At 36.4% G+C, this 13,591-nt stretch overlaps 1 long non-coding RNA gene across 2 annotated transcripts; it reads right to left on the bottom strand.

Moving 5' to 3' along the window:
• Positions 1–4,491: 4,491 nt before the first annotated feature.
• Positions 4,492–7,001, bottom strand: LOC109002507. Of its 2 annotated transcripts, XR_001998015.2 has the most exons (3): positions 6,753–7,001; positions 6,581–6,654; positions 4,492–4,817 (listed from the first exon to the last, which is right to left on the bottom strand). It is a non-coding gene; the product is annotated as an uncharacterized LOC109002507 (long non-coding RNA). The 2 variants fall into 2 exon arrangements; XR_004801202.1 differs by lacking the exon at positions 6,581–6,654.
• Between the last annotated feature and the right edge of the window lie 6,590 nt (positions 7,002–13,591).

Below are 13,591 nucleotides of genomic sequence, written 5' to 3'. Positions count from 1 at the left end.
CCACTAGGCCCACTTTGACTCTTTGGCACAAGTCACAATTTTTGATAATTTGTTTTACATCTTTCTTCAGTCCAGGCAAGTAGAATTCCCTTCTCATTTTTTTCATTATTTTATCATATCTCGAGTTCCCACCTCAAGGGTTGTTGTGCATCAATTCTAGTAGTTTGGTTTTGAATCCCTCCTGTTGTGGTATGTAGAGCCTATTTTTGTACAATTGCAAATCTCCCCTCAAAGAGTATTCTGGTGGTCACTGGTTTTCTCAAACTTAAGTTATTAGGCCTTACAGCTGCTTATCAACCTTATAAGCTTCCTTCAGCTCATCCATCTAATCTACTGGGGGGAAGGTGATTAAAGACAATGAACATTCATCTTCTGCCCCCTTTCTGGATAAAGCATCTGCCACCCTGTTTTCAGTTCACCTTTTTTATTCAACTATAAAATCATACCCTAGAAGCTTAGTAATCCACATTTGCTGCATTAGGGTACCGACTTTTTAATCCATAAAGTAATTAAGGTTCTATTGGTATGTTTTCACTGCAAATTTCTGTCCAAGTAAGTAGGGTCTCCATTTAAGCACCACTGAGATAAGAGCATAAAGATCCTTCTCAAACGTAGACATCATTAAGGCCCTTCCCTTAAGAGCCTAACTAAAGAAAGCTAGGGGCCTCCCCTTTACATTAGTACTGCCCCTAGTGTAGTGCTTGAGGCATCACACTCTATAGCAAATGGAAGGGAGGAATCAGGAAATGCAATGATGAGTGGTTGCATGATAAGCTTTTTCAACTACTCAATTGCCTTTCTTGTTGCATCATATTCTACTATAAAATATTCTTTTTTAGCATCTCAGTAAGAGGTAACAATGCCTCCATACCACTTAATATATCTACGATAGTAGCCTGTCAACCCCAATAATCCCTTCAATGCCTTGAGTGAGTGGGGTAGGGACCATTCCCTCATGGCTTGTAACTTATCAGAATCTACTCTCACCCCTTTTGCCGAAATTAAGTGGCCAAGTTAGGAAATCTCACTGCACCTAAACTTGCACTTGGACTACTTGACATAGAGCTGGTGCTATCTCAGGGTTATCAATGCTATTCTTAGATGCCCCACATGCTCCTGTTCATCTTTTTTGAACACCAAAATGACATAAAAAAACAATTAAAAACTTTCTAAGATGGTCGAAATATCTCGTTCATGAGGCTTTGGAAGGTAGAGGGAATATTGGTTAGCATAAGAGGCACAACCAAGAACTCATAGTGCCCTTCATGAGTTCTGAAAGTTGTTTATAAAACATCCTGGGGTTTATTTCAAATCTGGTGATAATCAAACCTTAGATATAGCTAATGCTTACCCCATTTAACTAATCCAGCAACTCTTTCACTACTGGTATGAGAAATTTTTCCTTCACTATAATATTGTTCAGTCCCCTATAATCCACACATAACTACCAAGTACCATCTGTCTTTCTAACCAAAAGAATAGGGGAAGAATATGTGCTTTGACTTGATTGTATGACCCCATTGTTCAACGATTCCCTCACTATCTTTTTTTTTTTTTTTTTGAAAATATAGGTACCTATAGGACCTAATTGAGATTGGCTTCGTGTCTGGGTTAAGGTGCATTGGTCATGTGATCGAGGAGGGGGTAGGCCTTTTGGTTCAGTAAAAATATCAACATAAGTTTTTATAAGGTTTGTACTACTGCTGAGATGATTCTTGTCTTTTCTTGCTCATTACCATCATCTTCTATCACTTGTAAAACTAATCCCTTTTTCTCAAGCTTTTTAAACTTATTAAGGGAATCTTCTCCAATCATTTAGGATGCAGTCAGTCCCTTTAATTCCATCGTCTTCCCCTGGTAGTCAAATTTCATAGTCAAATTTTCAAAATTCCATAGAATTGGGCCTAATTCTCTTAACCCTTGTATTTCCAACACCATATCACAGTCTACTAGAACTAACACATGGACATCAAGGGCAAGGTTGGTATTATGAACTTTAACCTCAACACCTTCACATTTTTCCTCACTTGGAATTAATTCCCCATTGGCCACTCTTACCCTTAGTTTCTCATTAGAATCGAGTGGGAGTTGTGCCTTGTGAACCACCTCTAGATCTAAAAAGTTATGGGTAGACCTAGTGTTTATAAGAATAGTTATCCATCTAAACCCTATTGTTCCATTAACTCTCATAGTTTTTGGGTTATGGGATTATGTTAGGGCATGAAGAGATATCTTGGGTTTGTCCTTAATATTTCTCACATCCACTAACTCTCCCCCTTCCACCTTTTCTATAGGTTGCACTTGCTGCTCCACCTCCTCTTCAAGCAATACTTCTTCTAGTTGGTACAACTTAGGGCTTTGACACTTGTGTCTAGAGTTTCACTTTGCATCACATTAGTAACACAATCCCTTTTCCCTTCTATCCTTTATCTAGGCTTGATTGATTCTTTGGATTGTTAGAGTGGTTTTTGGTGGCTTAGTGTAACACCCCACTTGAAAGGCCCATTAAGACTTGACCTTAGCTCCCATAATTCCTGTTAGTGTAAGATGATGACTATTGTTTTTTTTTTTTTTTTTGAAAAAATATTAGAGATTAATTTTTTTTAGCATAAGAATCACACTTTGGGTTTAGCTAGAATGAATGGAAGAGTTCTAGTATTTTATTTTAGGATTAACTACCAGAAGTCAATAGTGGAATGACACTTGGCATTATTATTGGGCTAAGCAAAAATGGCTAAGTATTGATGGATTTAGGTGTGAGCCCAAGAGTGTTTAATTAAGGGCCCTTAATCACTAAGGATGTGATGAGCTAGAAATATGTGCTATAAGCCTAGACCCATTTGGATTTATAAGGTTTTAGGCCTCTCTTGAAGAACCTTAGAAATTAAGCCCAATGTGTAGTAGGCTTGAAGCCTTTGGGCCTAACTTAGTAAGAGTGAAGGACTTTGGCCCAAAATTAAAAAGACTTGTTATTTGGACCCAAACTTAGTAGGCCTTTGAGGCCTTAGATGAGCCCTCAAATTTGGACGTAAGGTCCATTCAATAACCCACACCAAAATCCACATCTTTACACAAATGGCCCAACAAGCTCAACCCACAATGCCCAAAAGCCTTGTCTTTTATTTTTATCCTTCTAATTGAAGCCCACATATACCATACCATTGGTTTCCCTCAAGCCCAAGATGTGTCACATGCTCCTAGGATCCCACCTAACCATAGTTAAGCTTCTAACTTGAGTTAAGAAACACTAATCATCTCACACATGATTAGTAACCTCTAAACCATGTTTTTAGCTTAATTTTTCTTTAATTTGTTTCCCAAATTTTTAATCTGAAAATTTTGATTTTTTTTAATGATTTACATTGTTCTTAGACTAATTTAGAAGTTTAAACTTGACCCGACACATGTCAATAGAAACAAAGCCATGTTAATGCCCAAATCAGCACCAATCGGCACCTAGGTGCACCTTCTTGTGCATTGTACCAAATCAGCCCCTAACTCACCCCTTTTCCACCATTTTCTCAAGGAAAATTTTACTATTCATGAATCATCTCATCCCTTATGGTTCAATTTTAGCAATGGACAAAATGGTTCCAAGAAACCAAGCCAAAAACCCAACCATATCCTTAGGGAACTTAGTTGAAACCAAACTGAGGACCTTGGAGTGCTCTTGGATTTTTCTGCTCTTCCTTGAGCCTTGTCCACACACCACCATCCATCCCCTCCAATCCCTAGAGGACCCTCAAAACACTCATGAGCTTGTTGACCATTTTATTCCCCAAAGAAATGCCAAACTGATTGGCAATAGGAGAGGCTTTACTCATGTCACTCGGCTAACACCATCACTTTACTTCCTTTCTATTTTCTGCTCATGTATGATCACATGGCAGCTAATCCAACCTTCTTTCCTCACTCGAAAAGGCTCCAAATGAAGGTCATCATACCTACAAGCCAGACCACAAAGATGAGACAAACAAGTAAGCAAAAACTGGCTAGCTTTGAAGACCCCTACCCGTCGACTACTAGCATGACCTCACCATGCAATCCTCTGCATTTTTATTTTTATTTCTGCACTATGGCAGCACCTGCACACACATAACACAAGGTAGCACCTTAAAAAGCAGAAATAATGAGAGTTTGAACACTATTCACATGCACAAGTGATGACACAAGCTGAAACTTGCATCACCACAGTCCACCGTGCACTCCAACCAATCCCAAGCCCTTTCTTCATCCAAAGCCAATGTCCCCCTGTCACAACCCCGCCCCAATCCTAGGACCGAGACGTGGTCGCGACAATTGGCCTTTTCTTCCCTTTTCATTAATAGTACTATTTTTGCTATGCATATATATATATATATATATTGTTAAGAAATGGACATGAACATGTCGTGCACGTACACTGCATTTTCAGTTTAAAAGTAAATACCTGATAAACGATCTGTTCAAGATTCTAAACAGAGGACTCTCAGAGTCCATCATCCAATCATCAAAACATACTAGTTCTAATTAAGAGGGGACTCAGTCCCCATAACACATACAAAAAGGCATTTAACTTTCCTATGTGGGGTTACCATCACCCCACCATAGCCACCATAGAAAATACACCGTTACCATCACCCCACCATAGTATTTACACCGTTGCCCAAAGGCATATTGTTTTAAAGTCAAACCAACAGAATGTCCCAACATGGGACCCAAAATAAAAACATAAAGAAAACATAATCATTGTCCTCCAAATCAAACCAACCGGGAACTCTAAACCTCAGCCCCTCCCTCCTCAGCAGCACCCGGCTCCGCAGCTTCATCGTTCATACCTGGACGTTTAAAACATAAACACAAAGTGAGTCTAATACTCAATAAGCAGTATACCATGCTGTTAACTTAATAATCACATAATCATTTCTTTTTGAAAACATGCATATATAAACGTTTGCTAGTTCTTGACAATGCTTTCATGCATAAACAATTAAAGAATAACTACACTTTCATGTATCATTGTACTTCATGCTTAACCGTACATCTCATGCTCAACAGTACTTTTCATGCATAATCTTACTTTCATGCTTAACTGTACTCTTCATGCGTAAACTGTGCTTTCATGCTTAACTGTACTTTTCATACATAAACAATTAAAGAAATGACTTTACTTTTTATTTCACTTTCTTGGGCCAATACACACTATTACGTCCCGTGTGTTGGGGCTAGCAGCTTTTTGGACCCGGATTCCACCCGCGGCCACAGGTTGGAACCCCTTTTTATGGGAGTAGCACTGGGTGCACTACCAGTACCACTTACCCTGCATTGCCATCTGCCCATTCTTTGGTACCCTTTCCTTCATGTGGCCATTATGTACGTTCATGCTTTTAGTCCTTCTCTTTTATTTCTTTTTAGTTAAACATTTTCATTATCTTCCTTTAGTCCAATGCAAATGCTTTTTATTTAAAAAGTGTTTCATGTCATGTTACGTATAAGTAAGGCATAGCTATTTAAGAAAGAGCATGCATAAAAGTTCATGATGCATTACCTTACATACACACAATTGTAATCAATAGGATACTTAACAGGGGCTACCAAGAAAGGCTTGTACATAATATATACATTTATTCTTTTATAAGAGAACATGTACAAAGAGAGAGAGATATTCTTTCATAAAGAGCTTTGTGTGTAAGGAGCATGGTCATAGCTACTTACCTCGAGGCTTTATAAGTAGAGTCTTTAAATCTTGAAATTACACTCAAATTCAATGAAAGGAAATAACATATTAAAATTCATTTCACTAAGGACTTTACTACCCAATACCCATACGTGCTCTCTTAAATTCCAAGAAATGAAATTAAGGCGTCTTCTTTACTCATTGAATTATCTACATGGCATAAGTCAACCCTTAGTGTCTTCCTTCAAATATTTAAGAACCTCACATATTTTTCTAAAACAATTACTAATAAAAGATACAACTCTTGGCAGCTGAAAGTTTTCTAAATAAGCTTACTAACTTAGGTTTAAAACTCTTAATGGCTTACTTAGGCCATAACTTGAGGAAAATATGTTTGAAAATCATAAACTTTAACTCTATAAATTAACAATTAAAAACATAAGTTTAACAAAGCAAGACATGACTTAGACTCAAGAAAACATAATAAAAGGGACTATAAAATTCTGCCTTGGGACACTCGGCTGTTTTACACACCAAGACAGGACACACCCACACGCACACACACGACTTAGGGCCATAAACCAAAACATACACACAAACACAGCTAGATCTAAGAGACAGAACACGTACACACACTGCTAAGCTCCTGAAACAGAACACTCACACGGCTGGATCCACAAAACAGAGTATAGACATACACACACACAGTTCGAGTTCAACAAAAATAGGGCATGACTCACGGCAAGGAAAATTCAAGGTGCTCGGTTTTAACCCAGAAAATTTGGGTTTTTCGTTTACTATCAAGTAAAGCAGCTAAATGAGAAAACAATTGAGGAAATTTCTCTAGAAATTACCACATAGTACTCGGCTAACATGAAATCCGAAAACCCCCAATTTGCAAGAAACTCATGGAAGGATTATTACCTGTTTGGATCTCTTTTGAAACCACAGAAGTACACAGCAAAAAGGAAATGAAGAGAAATTCGGGAATCTCAAAGCTGGAACACAACATAATATTTCTTAAATAAAACCCTAGGGTCAACCCATAGATCTAAGATTTCGAAACCAGAAATTAAAGCCAAAGGAATCCACTTACGAGGTTGATCTTCTTGAAGAATTTCAGTGAGAAACTTAGTTTTTACGAAATGAGAGAAATCGACTTGAAGAAGTGAAAGAGATTACACGGCTTGGAGGAAACCGAAAGGTCTCTCGTGTGAAGGAGGAGACTTGAGAAGTTTTCTCTCCTTCGTGTGCCTTGGGATCGACGGGTGAAGGGAAATGAGGAAGGAGTTTACTTCTCTCTTACCTTAGAAGCCGTCGGTGGGGTAAAGGAGAAGGAGAGGGTTTGTTTCTCTTGTTCAACGTATAGGAGAAGGAGAAGAATCTGAATAGCTTATGGAGGAAGCCGACGGTTTCACTTAGAAAAAAAGTAAATTAGTTAGTCAAAGCTTGTCTTACAAGCCAAGGAATGGACGGTGGAGATTCAAGCATAGGAGGATATTTTCTCACCTACCCATCCTATGGTTGAAAAGGTTTGGGGTCATATATTTAATTTGATAAAATGTAGAGGATTCAAAGAAAATAACCCACTTTAAAATAAAGACACACCCATCTTAAAAATAATTTAATAACATAATGAAACTCTTTGTTCCAAAATATTTAACTTAAAATATTGATAGATGACGTAAAGACCTACATAGTAGGATTCGGGTATTACACCCCCACCCTCCTTGAATCCAATAAATACCTCCTCCACCCCCTCACTTCCTCATACCATTCCTCCAAACCTTCTCTTGAGTTTTGAGAGCATTTCTCCTCTTAGTGTGCAAATAGAGTGAAACCGAGTGAGTTTCTAAGAGTTCTTGGGAGAGGTTGTGTTAGGAGATCTAAAAGAGCCATGAATTTTGTTAGTAACCTTGCCCTAATCTTGTTTAGTATTATAATAGCACGTTAGGCTTTAAATTATGGCATGTGAATGAATTTTGGTTGAGTTTAATTGAGGACTACCATGCTAAGTTCAAAATCAGGTTAAATGGGAAGTACTGGATGCATAAATTGTTTTGGGTTGAATTTTTAGCTATTGCATGTCTTAATATAATTTTATATATTCACTAATATCTTAGAATGAATTTTATAGGTTTAAATTTGAGGTTGAAAGCATGCCATGATAGGTTTTAAATTCATATATTGTGTTACTCATCTAACATGCATTGGTTTTGCTTAGTTTATGTTTAACTTACGAAGTTTTGATTAATTTGCTTAGGATTGAATAATGAGTAGTGAGAAAAGCCTTGTGTTTGGGATTAGAATGAAAATGCATGATTAATTTGCTCAGGTTCTAAATATCTCTTGGTAAAGAAAGCTAGAAACATCATGCATGCTTAATGGATGGTTTAGTGATAATTAGGTCTTAAGCCATGCTTAAGTGTTGGGATGAGCATGTATGAATTAAACCTAAGATTTTAAATTTTCCCTAAGGTTATATTCAAGGTTGCATTTGAGGAAATTTGAATCACACATGTATCCATAGAGGTTTCTAAATTGAAATCACGCATAGGCCATAAAGGGATGCATGCCACGGGTTGGGTAAGTTTGACATAGTTGTGCTTTGAATCTTTCAATTCTAAGGGCATAGATGATTTTAGAACATAGAAAATATGATTTTTATAAAGTTTAGTAAATTTTGGGGCCCATATGCAAATAGTGAAAATCTAGGGCCTTAGTGAAGATTTTGCTAAGCATAGGGATAGTTTTGTAATTACAAAAATTTTGAACCTTTTGATTATGAACATCTTCTTTACTGGTTCAAAAATCCTAACTGAGAATAACTTTGATTACAGCCGCATCAATTCTCTAAACCTTCGAAAAGTTTGTAAGTTGGCCTTTAACTTACACTTTGATAATATATTTATGATTTATTGATAAATATCACATTCATGATATAAATGTCATTTGAGTATGAAACAACATGTTATATGATACATTGAATACATGAATACTTGCTTACATGACATGTGCAATTTTCATCATTTGAGCATGTTATACAAAATTGTCATTTTCACATGAAGCAGACTTATAAACGAATGTCATGAAAAATATTTTTTAAACATTGCATGAAAAGAAGTTTTTTCACTACCCCAAAGACTAGGAAGGGGAAATATCCTAGTAAAAAACCTTTGTCCACTCTTGAGTGAGTAAAAATTGTGTGGTAACTCATAGGTTGACGAAGAACAGTCAACAGGTTTCAAAAGAATTTTTTTTAAAGGATATTGGAGTGAAGTCAAATTTTATGATACTTAACGCTAGTGGGTGCTTATGTTATGATGAATGTTATGATATTATGATGAAATGTAATATTACCAATGCACTAAGAATGAGTCTACAAACAATATAGTTTCAACATGAGTTGTACTACAGTCACCAGCAGGTACTCATAATGCATATAGGAAACTGTGATGATACTATACGTTATGATGTTAATGTTAATGATGGCTTAGTGATGATAAATTTTTTTTTTTTTAAAGTTGAATTGAAAAATATTCTCTGTAAGAAAATGTGCATCAAAACTTTTCTGAAAATCTTGAGGAATCTGGATGGGAGACAAATGATGATTTTTTTTTTTTTTATAGCATGCATTTTATCTTTATCATTTATCATGCATAATTTATATTTGTGCACGTTGGTGTTAACTTATTGAAATTTTAAATAATCTCATTGTGGTAGTCCCACTACCATTCCCCCTGGAATGGTAGAAGTTGTATTAGAACTAGCGGAGACAGACCAAGATGGGCCAATGGGAATGATTGGTTGAGGAGAAGCCGGACCTAGAGAGGAGATTAGATCTGATTTTGATGTTCATAGCACTAACTCTGGATATGATAGAGCGTATGAGAGAGTTGATTTAATTGTTGAAACTTGGCTTTAAGAATTTTGTATTGAGGATATGCTACCTTTAAGTTTGAACTTATGTTGGTTATTAATGCTATTGAGATGTTTTAGTTCATTTTGGCATGAGTTATGTTTGGTCACCTTTATTTTTTTGCGATTATTGAATACTGCTAGTTGCATTTTAGGATGCATTGCATATTAATTGTCATGAACGGGGGCATGTAACCTTGTGTTGCATGTCTCAACGCTCCAAGTCTCCGTTCGATCCTAAGTGGAGGTTTGGGGGTGTCACACTTAGGATTAATTAATATCCTTGGTTCAAAACAGTAGGGTGGGCTGGGTTTATGATACTTCTTGGATAAGTTCACATTTTCTTCTTAGATTTTGACTAGGCTATAGGCTACTGTCAAGTTAGTTAGATTGAACATCGTAACTGGTAGCCTAATCTTATCTCATAGGCCACTAAGAAAATAACTTAGCTTGTAGGCATTAGATAGCCCCCTCAACCTATTGGATAATGCTTCAAACCTCACTTTATAGTCTTCCACAATCCCATTTTTTCTCAATCTAGTGAGGGATTCTACTGGGTCACAATAAGCACTTGGTTCAAATGTAACTAGAAGTTTCTTGACAAAGGTGTCCCAATCTGTAAGCTGGCCAGATTCCTCTAAATCTTGGAATCAAACAAGGGTCTTCCCTTCCATGTGAAATGAGGCCAATCTGAATACGATGTTGTGGTAAGGTGTTGTGAAAGCTAAAGAAGTGGTGTACCGTGTATAGCCAACCTATGGGGTCCTTTCCCTGGAAAGCAGGAAACTCAAGGTGTACGGTTCTGGTTTGGACATGTCCTCCATTGTTGTTATTCCCTTCTTCACGGAATAACACCCCGGATAATGATTTCCCTTGATTACAACCTTATTTTGTTTCCGTAGCTCTGTTGTTAAAGTTGTCAATTGTTGTATTGCCAAATATATTTTTCTTTTTATGGCCAACATTTCAACTTCTAGGTTCTAATATTGTGAATTAGTGGCTTTGTTTAGTGCATTTAGACCATCCTCTAGTTGATTCAAACGGGTCCATTTAGCCATGACAATCTATTTACTTTTCTACTCACAGAGATCATTGTCTCTCTAATACCAGAAATGTAACAAACCCTTTTGAATGTATAGATTGATTGTGTAATATCTCACTTTGAGGGTGAGAAAATCTTCAAGGAAATAGAAGAATGAATAAGGAAATAGAGAAAGGAAGATTCTATTACTTTTTTGATAAAAAAAAACTCAGTAATTCCCTACTACAGCTATTTGTCAGAATCCCTAATGGAATTCTTTTCATCTAATAGGCCTCATGGGCCAAGGCCAACTAAACAACCAAGAACAATAACATAAAGAAAATAAAGAAGAGTCTACTAAAGCTTTCATCCACGCAAGTTGAAGCCCATTACAGCTAATAAACCAAAGTCCACTACGAATAGTCTAAGTATAATGATACTAAATTGCTCCAATTCTCCTCGGGTACTACTTGCATCAGAACTCAGAAGTACTTTTATGGACCTCCTTTCTGAATACTTCACATTCTCAGGTCATGACACTCGAGAAGAATGGTGAGGCTAGGTTCTTCTCTTTTCTATGCAGGGAGTTAGAGCTGATAAACAGGTATTTGGGAGCTAGGGTTTGATGAAGAGTGATTTCCAAAGAGAAATTGTAACACCCCACTTCCCCAGGTCGAACGATTCTATAGACTTTTCAAAATGAAAGAGATGAAAACATTTTACAAAGAAATAAAAATTTTCAAGGAGAATAACCTTTTTGTTAAAAAACATAAAAGGAAGAGAAAGAAAATCTAGGCCAAAGACTCCCCAAGGCATGCACTGCTCTGTTGTAAGTATCTTAAATTATTACTAATTTTTTTGTCTTGATCAAGTTTTAAAGATATTTTAGACACATTCATGTCAGAAAGGAACCTACTACATGAAAGGGCTTTAGTGCATGAGATATAGAAGTTTCTAAAGGAGCGGAGAAAACTATGGAACCTTGGAAATTTTATGATTTTGATGTTATGATTGATTGAGGTAATTATTATTGAATTAGTTAAGGGCCTAGACAAGGCAAGGTTCAGAACTTAGGTATACCGTTAGACCAATGGGAAGAGGTGATGTTAGGAAGCTTTTGCTTTTAAGATTGATGGTGTATCTTTTTTATGAGAATAGATGAATTTTTTTTATATTATGTGGAGTTTTATTTTAGGAATTAGGAATGTATCTAGTAGGTTTTGGAGTTATGAAATGGGTTATTTCATGATGATTGGTGGAAGGTACCTTATGTTCTATAGGTAATGTGATCCTCTCCCCTATTATGAATGGTGGACATAAAGGATTTTAGGAAAGTTTCATGTATTCAAAATTTACATGTCAATAGATTTATGGGAAGAACTTGTGGAGTCAATATCTTAAGGTATAAAGATTTAAGGTTTACAAGGAGAAGATGGTTGGTTTAAGTATTTATTATGTATGTTATGCATCTCATGTTACATAAGACATGTAAGCTTTCATAAGATCAATTGTACAATAAAGATTAGATTAATAAGACGGTCATTCATGTGCATGTTATCAATGTGATTCATGGGTGAACATAGATAAGCCACAGACTCAAACGTGGTCTACCATAATATGCCAGGATACTATCAATGGTTCCCTTTATGGACACAGGATGTAAGACCAGTGCACAACCTTATACATAGGGTTAAGTGTGTTGGCCAGCCATATCAATAAGATAATTCAGATAAGTCAATATCAATTATCATAAGAAAATTCATGCATGTCATAAGCATATACATGAATAGCTTTGATTTTTAATTCTCTCAGCCATGAAAGTTTTTATGGAAAATCTTGCGTTTATTATGTTTAAGTTATGATGAGTTTCTCAATGACTATTTGACTCATTTTAGCGTTATTTTGTATTTTTACTGTTTCAAGTGAGTATCTTTATGCTAGTGGAGCATTGGGACTAGACATGACACAGGCCTAGATCATATACAGAGATTTTTACGTTATGATTTTTATGGTATAAAGTTTGAGAAATATTAAAAAGTGCTTCCACATATTCTCTTTTATGATTTCAGTATTTTGAACGATTTTATTTATTATAAGGAATTTTTATATCTGGTGCTTCATTAAGAAGAAAATATTGTTGTCAAAGTCAGTAGAGACGTCGTTTTAAATCCTATGGGAGTGGGGTATTATAGAAAGCGAGTTGGAAAAATCGAGAAAGGGGGGAAAAAAATAAAGAAATAAAGAGAAGGATACCACATATCTGTGAAGATAAAGAAGAAATCAATCTTTACCTTAGGCGTATCTATGATGACTAGTGATGGCAATTGACTTGGGGCTAGGTTGGTTTCTCTGCAGTCAAAAGGAGAGCTTTAGCATGAGAGGCTAGGGTTCCCTATGAAATAATGCTAGCCTTTAAAAACATTGTTGGGTCGGTTTAGTTTCTTGACCTACACAACCCTAAAAAAGTCGAGGCATCTCATAACCGAACTAAAATAATCCCAACTCGACAAAATCGATACGTATGGGTTCGAGTCAATCGGGTGGTTCGCATGTGAGGGCTTTTTGCATAGCCTTACAAAAAATCCAAAATAATAGAGAAGAAGGAGAAGAACTTACTGTTGAACCAAAAGTTTCACAAAATCAAATGTTCTAGCGACCTTTATGAGGGAAACAGAGACAAGTCTCAAGCAAAACTGCTAGGATTTCGGTGCACGATGAGAAAGAGAGATTTCTTAAATCAAAATGATGTCGTTTTAAGTTTACATAATATTTTTTTGTTAAAATCGAGTTATAGGTACCAGGTATTTGACTCGGTACTCGATTTTTGATAACAGCATCCGCCTTCGAGTAGGGACGGATATGGTATTTGGGTACTTGCATGGGTAAAAGGGCAAGTAACCAGCGGGTGTGAATCCGATTACCTAGGTTTTGGACTGGAAAAGAACCAATATGAATGCACAGCTCTAATCACGGGGTCTCGATAAGGCAGAGTCATG

Source organism: Juglans regia, chromosome 3 (assembly GCF_001411555.2).
Source record: "Juglans regia cultivar Chandler chromosome 3, Walnut 2.0, whole genome shotgun sequence".
NCBI lineage: Eukaryota > Viridiplantae > Streptophyta > Magnoliopsida > Fagales > Juglandaceae > Juglans > Juglans regia.
Note: the sequence above shows the minus strand (reverse complement) of the source record. Positions and strands in the feature narration are given on the sequence as shown.